At 40.0% G+C, this 10,349-nt stretch overlaps 2 long non-coding RNA genes across 2 annotated transcripts; both read right to left on the minus strand.

Moving 5' to 3' along the window:
* On the minus strand, positions 1-1,634 carry LOC131734222 (uncharacterized). The gene is made up of 7 exons (XR_009326850.1): positions 1,419-1,634; positions 1,193-1,343; positions 892-1,099; positions 657-774; positions 371-570; positions 179-293; positions 1-55 (listed from the first exon to the last, which is right to left on the minus strand). It is a non-coding gene; the product is annotated as an uncharacterized LOC131734222 (long non-coding RNA).
* A 101-nt stretch (positions 1,635-1,735) lies between these two features.
* LOC117395194 (uncharacterized) lies at positions 1,736-4,165 on the minus strand. Its single transcript, XR_004661378.2, has 8 exons — positions 4,081-4,165; positions 3,942-3,999; positions 3,762-3,851; positions 3,191-3,318; positions 2,968-3,114; positions 2,774-2,854; positions 1,932-2,101; positions 1,736-1,827 (listed from the first exon to the last, which is right to left on the minus strand). It is a non-coding gene; the product is annotated as an uncharacterized LOC117395194 (long non-coding RNA).
* Positions 4,166-10,349: the final 6,184 nt, after the last annotated feature.

A 10,349-nucleotide genomic window follows, 5' to 3' on the forward strand; every position in this document is an offset into this window, starting at 1 on the left:
GGGACAGATTCCACTTTCACAGCGAGAGCTGCCATAGTTCCATTGGTGAAGCAATCTGAAACACAGCATTTGGATCCAGGTTAAGGAAACAGATTATAGCTTCAATACCACTCCATGCAACCTTTGGCCAAACTCAAAACAGCTATTATAAAGAATGCTTGGTCTGCAGGGGAGTTACCAATCATCTTTGTAGGGAAACTGCAGGACAGAGAAAAGTCAGCCACCACAACCATGGTGCCAACATCCTTCAAGGTCAAGTCAAGCCTGCTTCTGATGCCCGAAGAACTGATCACCTACAGAGACAATACATCAGGTCAGTAATGTGTTGAACCCAAGACAACTAAAAACACATTAAAGTTCCATCACTTACTTCATATGTGGCATCAACTGAATTGTATGGCACAGTCATCCAGAAATTGGTAGCGTTGGCATTATACTTGTACAGGGCAAGCAGACTTCCACCAAGTTCTCTTGAGCCCACAAAAGGAACCCAGTTGCGACCCATGTTGCCATATGTTACCATGGTATAGAATGCAGCACCATCACAGTAGCCAGTTACTGTAGGTAGAACTGCAAGAGGAAGAGCAGTTGTCAGGGCAATGGACTGGATTGGTCAGAAAAGGGTAGTTGTAGATCACAAACAGTCAGGCACTTACTGATGTCTTTGAGAATGGCTTCAACTACAGCAGGATGAGTAAAGGGTGTATTCTCTGGCACTATATTCAGCAAGTAGGTCAGGGGCAGAATGTAGGTTCTGGTGTCTGGAGGAGTTACCTGAAAGAAAAGCAAGGGTTTGTAGGATTAAGCCCAAAGTCAGACAGCAAGCAACACATCCACAAGAAGCAAGTGTTTTCAAAGGGCAATTGGATGGTTGAACAGGTGGGATGTTACCTTTTGCTTCACATTGGGGTCCTCAATGGCACCTGGAGAGTGTAGGTCTTGGATCCATTGGGAAAGACATGCTCCTGGACATTATAACCTTTTAGGTTGGCTTCTGGCACAGTTAATGACTCCAATCCAACTATAATTTTGACCAGCTCCACATCAGGCAGGAATGTCCCCAGGGTCACATTGAACACTCTGGCTTTAGGAACAGTGTCTGAAATTAAAGCACGCAGTTAAATGAAGGCTATGAAGTGGAGCACTGCAACAAATCCCTTTGATTTACTGCATGTGGACAAGTTCTACATACTGTTTGTGACAACTGGTGGCCGAGGCATGAAAGGAGTGGTTATTGGATGAAGTACTGTGTACTTGGTCTTCTCAGGCCCATCTTGCCAGGTATGCTCCAGCATTGGTTCAATAGAGTAAGAGATCACATAGGTGTTGTCCAATACATGGCTCTGAAAGCACAGAAGCATCTTAGGAGGAAAGAATTAAAATGAGAAGGATTTAGAAGATGTTGAACTTCTACATACCTTGTAATATCCACCATCAGCTCCCACAGGAATTTTTACAGTGATTAGCTGGGGACCGACATCCAGTTTATAATCTCTATTATGAATCATTGCAGGGTCAAGCTTGCGGCCATCAACTCCCATTTGAACATCAAGGGTAGTAATTTGTGGTGTTGGAACAAGAGGAGGCAGAACACGAGGAACATTCCATGTAATCATCTGTTCTGTGAAGGCTGTTCCATCTGACAGAAAGGAACACCACAGACTTGGTATAGAAAATTCACTTAAACGTAGAACAGTTCTTGAGCACCGTTACCCTCATAAGCTTACTCACAGTAGGACATGTAACTGCAGTGTCCACCATCATGACCATCCATCTTTGCTTATAAAAGGTGGTTGACCTTAGCACAGCCATTGGTACAGTTTGGATCTGTTAGAGGGGAGGGGGAATTTTACTAAAACAAAAGAAAGACTTGTCTACCTTCATAGTCTGGATATACTGTACTAGAGAACAATGAAGCCTAGACTACTTACCACCTGAGGCTGGCTTTCTGTGGAGTTGTATGCAGCTCTAACCAGAATTCGAGTTGGTGTAGTGTTTATGCCATAGCCATTTGTCATGGCCTGAGCAACAGTCATGGTTGTCTTTCTATTTGCTGGAGATGGAACACAATTTTCCAGATGCTGTTGTCAGCAGCAGTTGCCTAGCAAAGAGAAAACCTCATTAGAATAGGGAGTTTGAACACAAAGCATCCCAGTCTAAAGGATTTGTCACAGCAGATGGCTTGTTTAATAAACATGAACTAAAACTGAAGGGTGAAATTTTAACAATGTATCACTGAAACCGTTACATGATCAAACGTCCCTAATGGAACAGAGTAAATCCTCAAATACAACTGCGTACGAAAGAGACTACGTGAAAGCATGTGGTCTGGATGGGATACAGGCAGAGTTTGTAGCCACTCATTTGTACTGGACCTTAATATCAGTGTACCAAAACTTTAGGATAATACTTGAAATTGCTCCTATACAGCAGACTTCAAAAAAGGTATCAGGACACATTTATCATGAAGAGTTTATAACCCTGCACATATGAAGCCACTACCTAAGTGGTTGAAATACAAGGCTTACACACTGACAAGAAAGTGTTAACTTCACCACAATCATGTTTTACCACAACAAATCACAGAATATATGTATACAAAGCCAATGCCTTAAATGTTACACAATTCCAATATGACCACCCTGCTTGGAGACAGGTTAAAGTAAGGGGGCCGTTAGATTTTGCTTCAACTAGATGAGACAGTAGATTAGACCTCAATTAGGCAAGACCAAGGGGATGTGAATGAAGCAAATGCAAAGTCACATGATTCTACCTCAGGGTATGCAAGGGACCAATCAGGATCATCTTGAACAAAGTTTGGCTCAATAAGTGGCACACCTCTTCTCACAGAAACCTAAAGAAAATTGAAATTAGTCATGAGTGAAGCACTTCTGTAATTACAATTAAAATACCCACACAACCCAACAAGTTATACTGAACAGCATTATCACATCCTGACAGCCTTACCTCCATGTAGTTTCTCTCACACAGAATCTCCCTCTCCACCCATGGAGAATAGCGGCATGTCATGCTCTGAACATAGGAGGAAGCTGAAGTCATAGCACTGTTTGAGAAGACACTGATTTGTACCGTCAGCTTGTAGGTCTCATCATTCTGAAACAAAGGCTAAAGTTAGTCCCAGCATGTCACCATTAGAAACAGGTTTACAAGAAATAAAATGAAGACTCACTGTGTTCTGAGCAAAGCAGCTCAGCACAGAAGCAAGGAACTTGGCATTTCCCAAGAAGTCAACAGTTAAGCTATATCCACACTGTGCAGCCAGTCTTGGAGAGAGGGACAGAAGCGCCCCCTTATTGTCTATGGAAAGAAATTCAGTTGGCCTTTAAGAAACTGTACACATGATCAAACAATGTAGAGATATAAACAAAGTGAACACGCCCACCACCCCGTCCCATCTATTTTTCGCAATTTTTTTTTTAAAACTATTTATATTTGTAGAATTATACGCCCATTCGGAACAATAGATTTAGCGTAAATGATTTCTAATTCTGCGCACTTGCAGTCAACAAATCTGACTAAGGTTGTAGCAGCACAGGTCTATTATTTAGTGTGATCAGCAACACACTTTTAAGCTAACGCAAGACTTTCCTACCCTGTATTTGAAAAAAAAAAAAAAAAAACGAAGCCTGGTTGATGCCATACAGTGCAGGAGTGCTCTGTACTTAATTCAGGTTATTACATTACGAGTCAACAGGCTTTATACATCAAAAGCTTTCCATTCAAGAAAATTGATCACTCACCAATCACATTGATACGAAAATACTTTCCAACAAAAGACTTCTCCAACATCATCATCATAACACTCCCTTGACATTCTGTCCTCACCGAGCCTGCAGAAAACAACGATACATGAAAACACACAACCGGCAAATAAACAGGAAGCTAAAAGAACAGATGTGCTGAAGCGACCGTTATCGTACCTAGAGGGGGTTCTGCGTCCAAACTTCAGTGACTAACACTGCTAACAGCAATGTTATTCTGCATTGAAAAAAAAAACACGCAAGTGAGAAACACACAATAAAATGAACGTTTCTAAGTAGAGAAAAGATCAACAATTACCCAAATCTAAGACAACACGGCATCATTAAATCCAAGGCAGCCCCGACCGTGAACTTCTTTCACCGTTATAAAGAACAATAATAAAAACAAACCCGTCAGTAGTTGGGTTTGGTGTTCCTTAGTGCGCAATGGGTTTATAAAGAGGTTCAGGTGCTAATGGGAGCTAATTAGCTGCAATTGATGCGCGCACCTCTTTCATATTAGTCCTCTAATTTTCAATCAGTACGTTAATTAAAATAAATAATAATAATAATAATAATAATAATAATAATAATAATAATAATAATAATAATAATAATAATAATAACCCATTTAGAAGATTGTACTTTGAATTTAAGTTTGGCAGAAGTACGTGCGGAACAAACTGGACTGTCACCGACAATGACTGTCTGATTAAAGGCTCAGCTATGGAGGCGTGTAGTAAACAAACCCCAATGAATAATAAAAAGCAGGCCGCGCAAATGAAGAAACACATTTATATCATGCTGGAATCCAGGCAGATGTGTTGCCTGCGCCAGTTTGAGGGACGAGAATGACAGCTCGAGTTCTGATGTTAACATCCACAAGTCAATTACCCATTTTTACAATTTCACCAGACTGATAGGTAGGCTAAGCAGATTTTAAAGTAGACAATTTGTTTGAGGCCACTTGATTAAGAAACAGTGCAAAGCATCTCTTTAGCATATCAGATTTGCCATGACAGGGGCAGTCCCGGGGAATAGAATGACCAGTGGCAAATGGAAAGCACAGCGCTTAACCTGAAATACAACGCGCAGTATTGATTTAGAACAGACTAAACACAAATCGGAGGGCGTGCTGGAAATTTGAATTGTAATCAATTTATTAAGATTTGAAGTTCCCATTTCAATTATTGAGCTTAATTACATTCATTATTTTATGTATAATTAATTCAATTAGTGTGTTGAGCATTTCAATTTGGCATATTATCTTCGAATGTTTAGTTTTGTCTATTTGACAGCTGTTACTTCAATTCAAATGTTGAACTTTGTCGTTGATGTTTGACGCTCCGGCTTTTGCAGTTCACATTTCTGTTACATTCCACCTCTCATAGAATTGAACACAAACGGGTTTATTTGTGAAATTGTCAGATTGTTTCTTGTGTATCCAGCGATCATCTGAACTAACTGGTTCAGTAGTCTGCTCCCGTGAATAGACAGCACATGCCTGAGGGGGTGTGTTCTGTACAGCTGTGCATTTGAGTAAAGTTTGTCGCGGAGTTTTAAACGTTCCATGGCAACTGAGTCAACAAAACAAACGTCATCACGCATTGAGACGCAAGCTAAGGGCTAAGAAGTAGATGGTAAAAAGTGAAAGCAGTGTGAGTCAGTGGAATTTTTTGATTGTTTGATTATATCAAATGTTCACGATAATTATGTATGTTCTGTAAATGCGGAATGCAATTAGTTGATATGTAAAAGCATGAATAAATGAATGGTGTCTATTCCTAACGCATTGGTAAAGTTCAGAATAGTGCCGCTTTTGTAGCAGCAAGCAGGCTTGTTCCGTCGTCTTGATATCACTATGTAACACAATTTTTGTTCCTGGGTAGTAGGTGTTATTTCCTAATTGCTTATGCCTCAAAAGTATAGAAAATGGCTATTATTCCCCATAAACTTTGCTTTTGTGACCAGGACAGTGATATTTTGAAATTTACCTTTTTCCAATGAGAAAACGGACGAATTTGTGTCTTTTGGTTCAATAAATTCAGAAAAAAACAACATATGAATCCAAATTAACATGTATTTATACTAAAGTAATACAACAATGACTACAAAAGATTTAGAAGTGAGTAGTTTTTCGAGATTTACGATTATATTGTAAATCACTTTCACGAATCAGCCCCCAAATGTAGTCTCCCATCATGTTCTCGTTATACTGTCCTTGGTAGCGGCGTTCAAAGTCCATTATATCCTGGTGGAAGCTCTCGCCTTGCTCCTCTGAGTACGCTCCCATGTCCTCCTTGAATTTATCAAGATGAGCATCAAGGATATGGATTTTGAGGGGCATCCTACAGCCCATTGTGCCGTAGTTCTTCACCAGAGTCTCAACCAGTTCCACATAGTTTTCGGCCTTGTGATTGCCCAGGAAGCCTCGAACCACTGCGACAAAGCTGTTCCAAGCCGCTTTCTCCTTACTAGTGAGCTACTTGGGGAATTCATTGCACTCCAGGATCTTCTTTATCTGTGGTCCGACGAAGACACCGGCTTTACCTTTGCCTAGGACAGCTTAGGGAAGAAGTCTTGAAGGTACTTGAAAGACCCTTCTCTTTACTTCTAAAGACGGCTGCTCTCTCTCCGGAGGAGTGGGTACTGGGAGCTCATGGCAGTGTTGCACTGGGGCGATGGATGAAGGAAGGTCCGCATACGTGATAGCAGGTGCATTCTTGCCAGTCCGACATTTGGAAGGGTCCACCATGCAGAAGTAGCAGTTGCTTGAGTGGTCAGTGGGTTCCCGCCAAATTCTTGGGATAGCGAACTTCATGGCTCTCTTTCCCCTCTGTACCATCCTACAAAAATACATTTATTTCACCCATGACTAATGTGTAAGAGATTCTCGCAACATTTTTCATATATGATATATTTATTCAATAACATTGAAAATTGTAAAACATTTTAAATTAAAAACTTTTACAATTTTAAAAATTTTAACAAATTTTATAACATAAATTCCGAGCAACAATTGTCCATCTTACCAGAGTTTTTTTTGCAGTGCTCTCAGGTGAAATGAGGTGCCCAGGGTTTGTCTTGATCCCAACAGGCATGCCGAAATATGCCTTGTAGGCCTCACACATCTTAGCAGATGCTTCCAAGGAGTACTTTTTCAATCTTGTCTTGATAAATTGGCCGCAGACATAGCAAAATGCGTCTGCCGGATGCTTGCAGCCTCTTGATGCCATCTCAGAAAAATGCAGATATGTATCCACTTAGGCAGCTGGAACTAAACTGAACTGGTGGGCTTAAGGCCCCTGTATTTATACTACTATTTATATTACTGGAAAGTTCTAGAAAGTTCTAGAAGTTACTCCAAATTTACTCAGCACTTAATCTATCTGGAATGTTCTGGAAAATAGGTAAATTTCAAAATATCACTGTCCTGGTCACAAAAGCAAAGTTTGTGGGAATAATAGCCATTTTCTATACTTTTGAGGCATAAGCAATTAGGAAATAACACTTACTACCCAGGAACCAAAAAAAAAAAAAAAATTGTTACACGGTGATATCTGCCTCCGGTGGCTTCTTTGAGGATTGCGAACAAATTATGACTGAAAAAAAGATCAGAATGTACCAATCTGGCGCGAAGAAGCGTAAAAAGAAAAAAACGGAGAAGAAAACAACATGAGAAAGGTATTGTATTATTTGATTTAGCTCCGTTTTTATTGCTGTAGCTTGCTTGCATGCTGGCTGTGCCAGGCGCGTAGTCACAGTGTACACATTGAGGCAGTCGAGGCCCTCGGTAAAAATCGACTCAATTCTTAATTGTGAAGACCAAAATAATAATAAAAAATGTACCCACTTTCTTTTTAAGAGTGTAAAATTTATATATATATGTTATTTCTTCACATTACTATAATCTTGGGCTGTGTATTTGCATCTATAGCGACCCGGCCTGTGCGCCAGGCAGCACCGGGACCTCTGCGACCGGTTTCCCCGCCTGAAGTACTGTACTACTTCCTATCATCGATTTATACAGACAAAAAAATATTAAAGTTGAGTGAGAAACTGTGTGCTAAACTCAAAGCACGAGTCACAGTGTCAGCACCAGTCCCAGTGTCAGCACCAGTCCCAGCAGTATCAGCACCAGTCTTACCGGTCAGCAGCAGTTACCAGTCCCAGCAGTGTAAGGCAACTTAAGTAGCAGTGAACCAAATGCAAGTCAATAAAGGTATGAACCCATCTACTTATTAATAGTGATGTTATATTCTTGTCCTTTTAAAATAACATATTTCTGACAGTGTGAATATGGTCATTGTAGGTTGCTGTGGTTTTGCTGGGAGACAGTTAGTTTAATCTTTGAAATAATATGGGTCATCAAACCAAATCCTGCTTAGGGCCCCCAAAAGGCTAGTAACAGTCCTGTCTATTACCAGTACAAAACACACACACACACACACACACACACACACACACACACACACACACACACACAGGCAGCAGTTGTACAGTGTTATACAAGGAAAATAACAAGATATACTCATGACACGTTAAGTGTTGAGATGACGATATCACATTATTTTTACATTAGTAGCCTATTATTTATTTTACAGTTGTCACACACAGCCTACATAAAATAATAATAATAATAATACACATTTCAAGAATCACAAATGTATACAAATTCTGCCACCCTTTTATACAGTTGGGTTTTTACTGGAACAATCTAAGAGGTAAAGTAGTTGCTTGCTAGCTGTCTGTCTGTCCATCCATCTAGTGCAGGAGTTGTTAACCGATGGTCCTAAAGAGAGCCTCAATCCTGCAGTGGCTCCCCTATAACTTTCCTGCCGTATCGGAGCGCCTGTCAGTCTGCGAGTGAACGGCGGTGTGAGCCGTGTCTTAGATCGCAGAACCTTCAAAGTAAAAAAATAAGATCCGTATTAATTTGGAATAGCATTAAAAAATTGACGCAGACGTCTTCTTTTCATCCTTTCTTCATTCATCCCTTCCTCTTTTCTTTTGATATTTAGCGGAGAAATTGAACTTTTATAGACCTCCTCGGAGTCTCCTCCCCACTCCCTCCCTCGCTTCTGAGCTCCGTCAGCGGGCACAGTGCCGGGTTTTGTCCCCCGCCTTTAGCGCACAATGCCCTGGCTTGGCCCGTGTGGGTTTCCCGTCGCAGCCCCCAAGTGCTTCGTAGGCAGTTGCCCTCTATTATAGGCGCAGTCGAGCCGAAAGAGAGCACCAGACTCCAGCGGAGAGATAGCAGCAGCAGCGCCGCACACGAATACACCCGGCACAGAGTAGAAATGGGGACTCGGTCGAATTTACGAAGCGGTTCCCGTACTCGAAATGTCAAAGGTAAGTAAAATAAATACTGAATCTTATAGAAGTATGGATTTACATTGACAATGATGTGTTTTATTTATTTATTTATTGTCATTTATTTTAAGTCTTTGTAAGTTTAACACGCAGTGAGGAGCAACTAATAACATAAATGAGCAGATAGACTTCGTTTGTTTATTTTTTTTTCATCTCTTTTCAAATATTCAGTTATGTACTTTGAAATGTTATATATTTGATCATTCACATATATATTCAACAAAATCTATATTATATTATTAAATATACGGGTTTGGTCTATGTATGTATTTCTTTGTATCGCTTGTTTTGAGTTTGCGAACATGGTCTTTTAGTATTCCTTATTTTTAGTCGTTTTCCGTTTGATAGAAATGTCAGACATGCTCAATCCATATCAGGGTCTGCTGCTGTGTATTATAAAGAGATTTCAGACATGCTCAATCAATATCAGGGTCTGCTGCTGTGTATTATAAAGAGATTTCAGACATGCTCAATCAATATCAGCATCTGCTGCTGTGTATTATAAAGAGATTTCAGACATGCTCAATCAATATCAGGGTCTGCTGCTGTGTATTATAAAGAGATTTCAGACATGCTCAATCAATATCAGGGTCTGCTGCTGTGTATTATAAAGAGATTTCAGACATGCTCAATCAATATCAGCATCTGCTGCTGTGTATTATAAAGAGATTTCAGACATGCTCAATCCATATCAGTATCTGCTGCTGTGTATTATAAAGAGATTTCAGACATGCTCAATCAATATCAGGGTCTGCTGCTGTGTATTATAAAGAGATTAAAGACATGCTCAATCAATATCAGGGTCTGCTGCTGTGTATTATAAAGAGATTTCAGACATGCTCAATCAATATCAGCATCTGCTGCTGTGTATTATAAAGAGATTTCAGACATGCTCAATCCATATCAGTATCTGCTGCTGTGTATTATAAAGAGATTTCAGACATGCTCAATCAATATCAGGGTCTGCTGCTGTGTATTATAAAGAGATTAAAGACAATGCTCAATCCATATCAATATCTGCTGCTGTGTATTATAAAGAGATTTCAGACATGCTCAATCAATATCAGTATCTGCTGCTGTGTATTATAAAGAGATTTCATACATGCTCAATCAATATCAGGGTCTGCTGCTGTGTATTATAAAGAGATTTCAGACATGCTCAATCAATATCAGGGTCTGCTGCTGTGTATTATAAAGAGATTTTAGACATGCTCA

This window comes from Acipenser ruthenus, unplaced genomic scaffold, assembly GCF_902713425.1.
Source record: "Acipenser ruthenus unplaced genomic scaffold, fAciRut3.2 maternal haplotype, whole genome shotgun sequence".
Lineage (NCBI taxonomy): Eukaryota > Metazoa > Chordata > Actinopteri > Acipenseriformes > Acipenseridae > Acipenser > Acipenser ruthenus.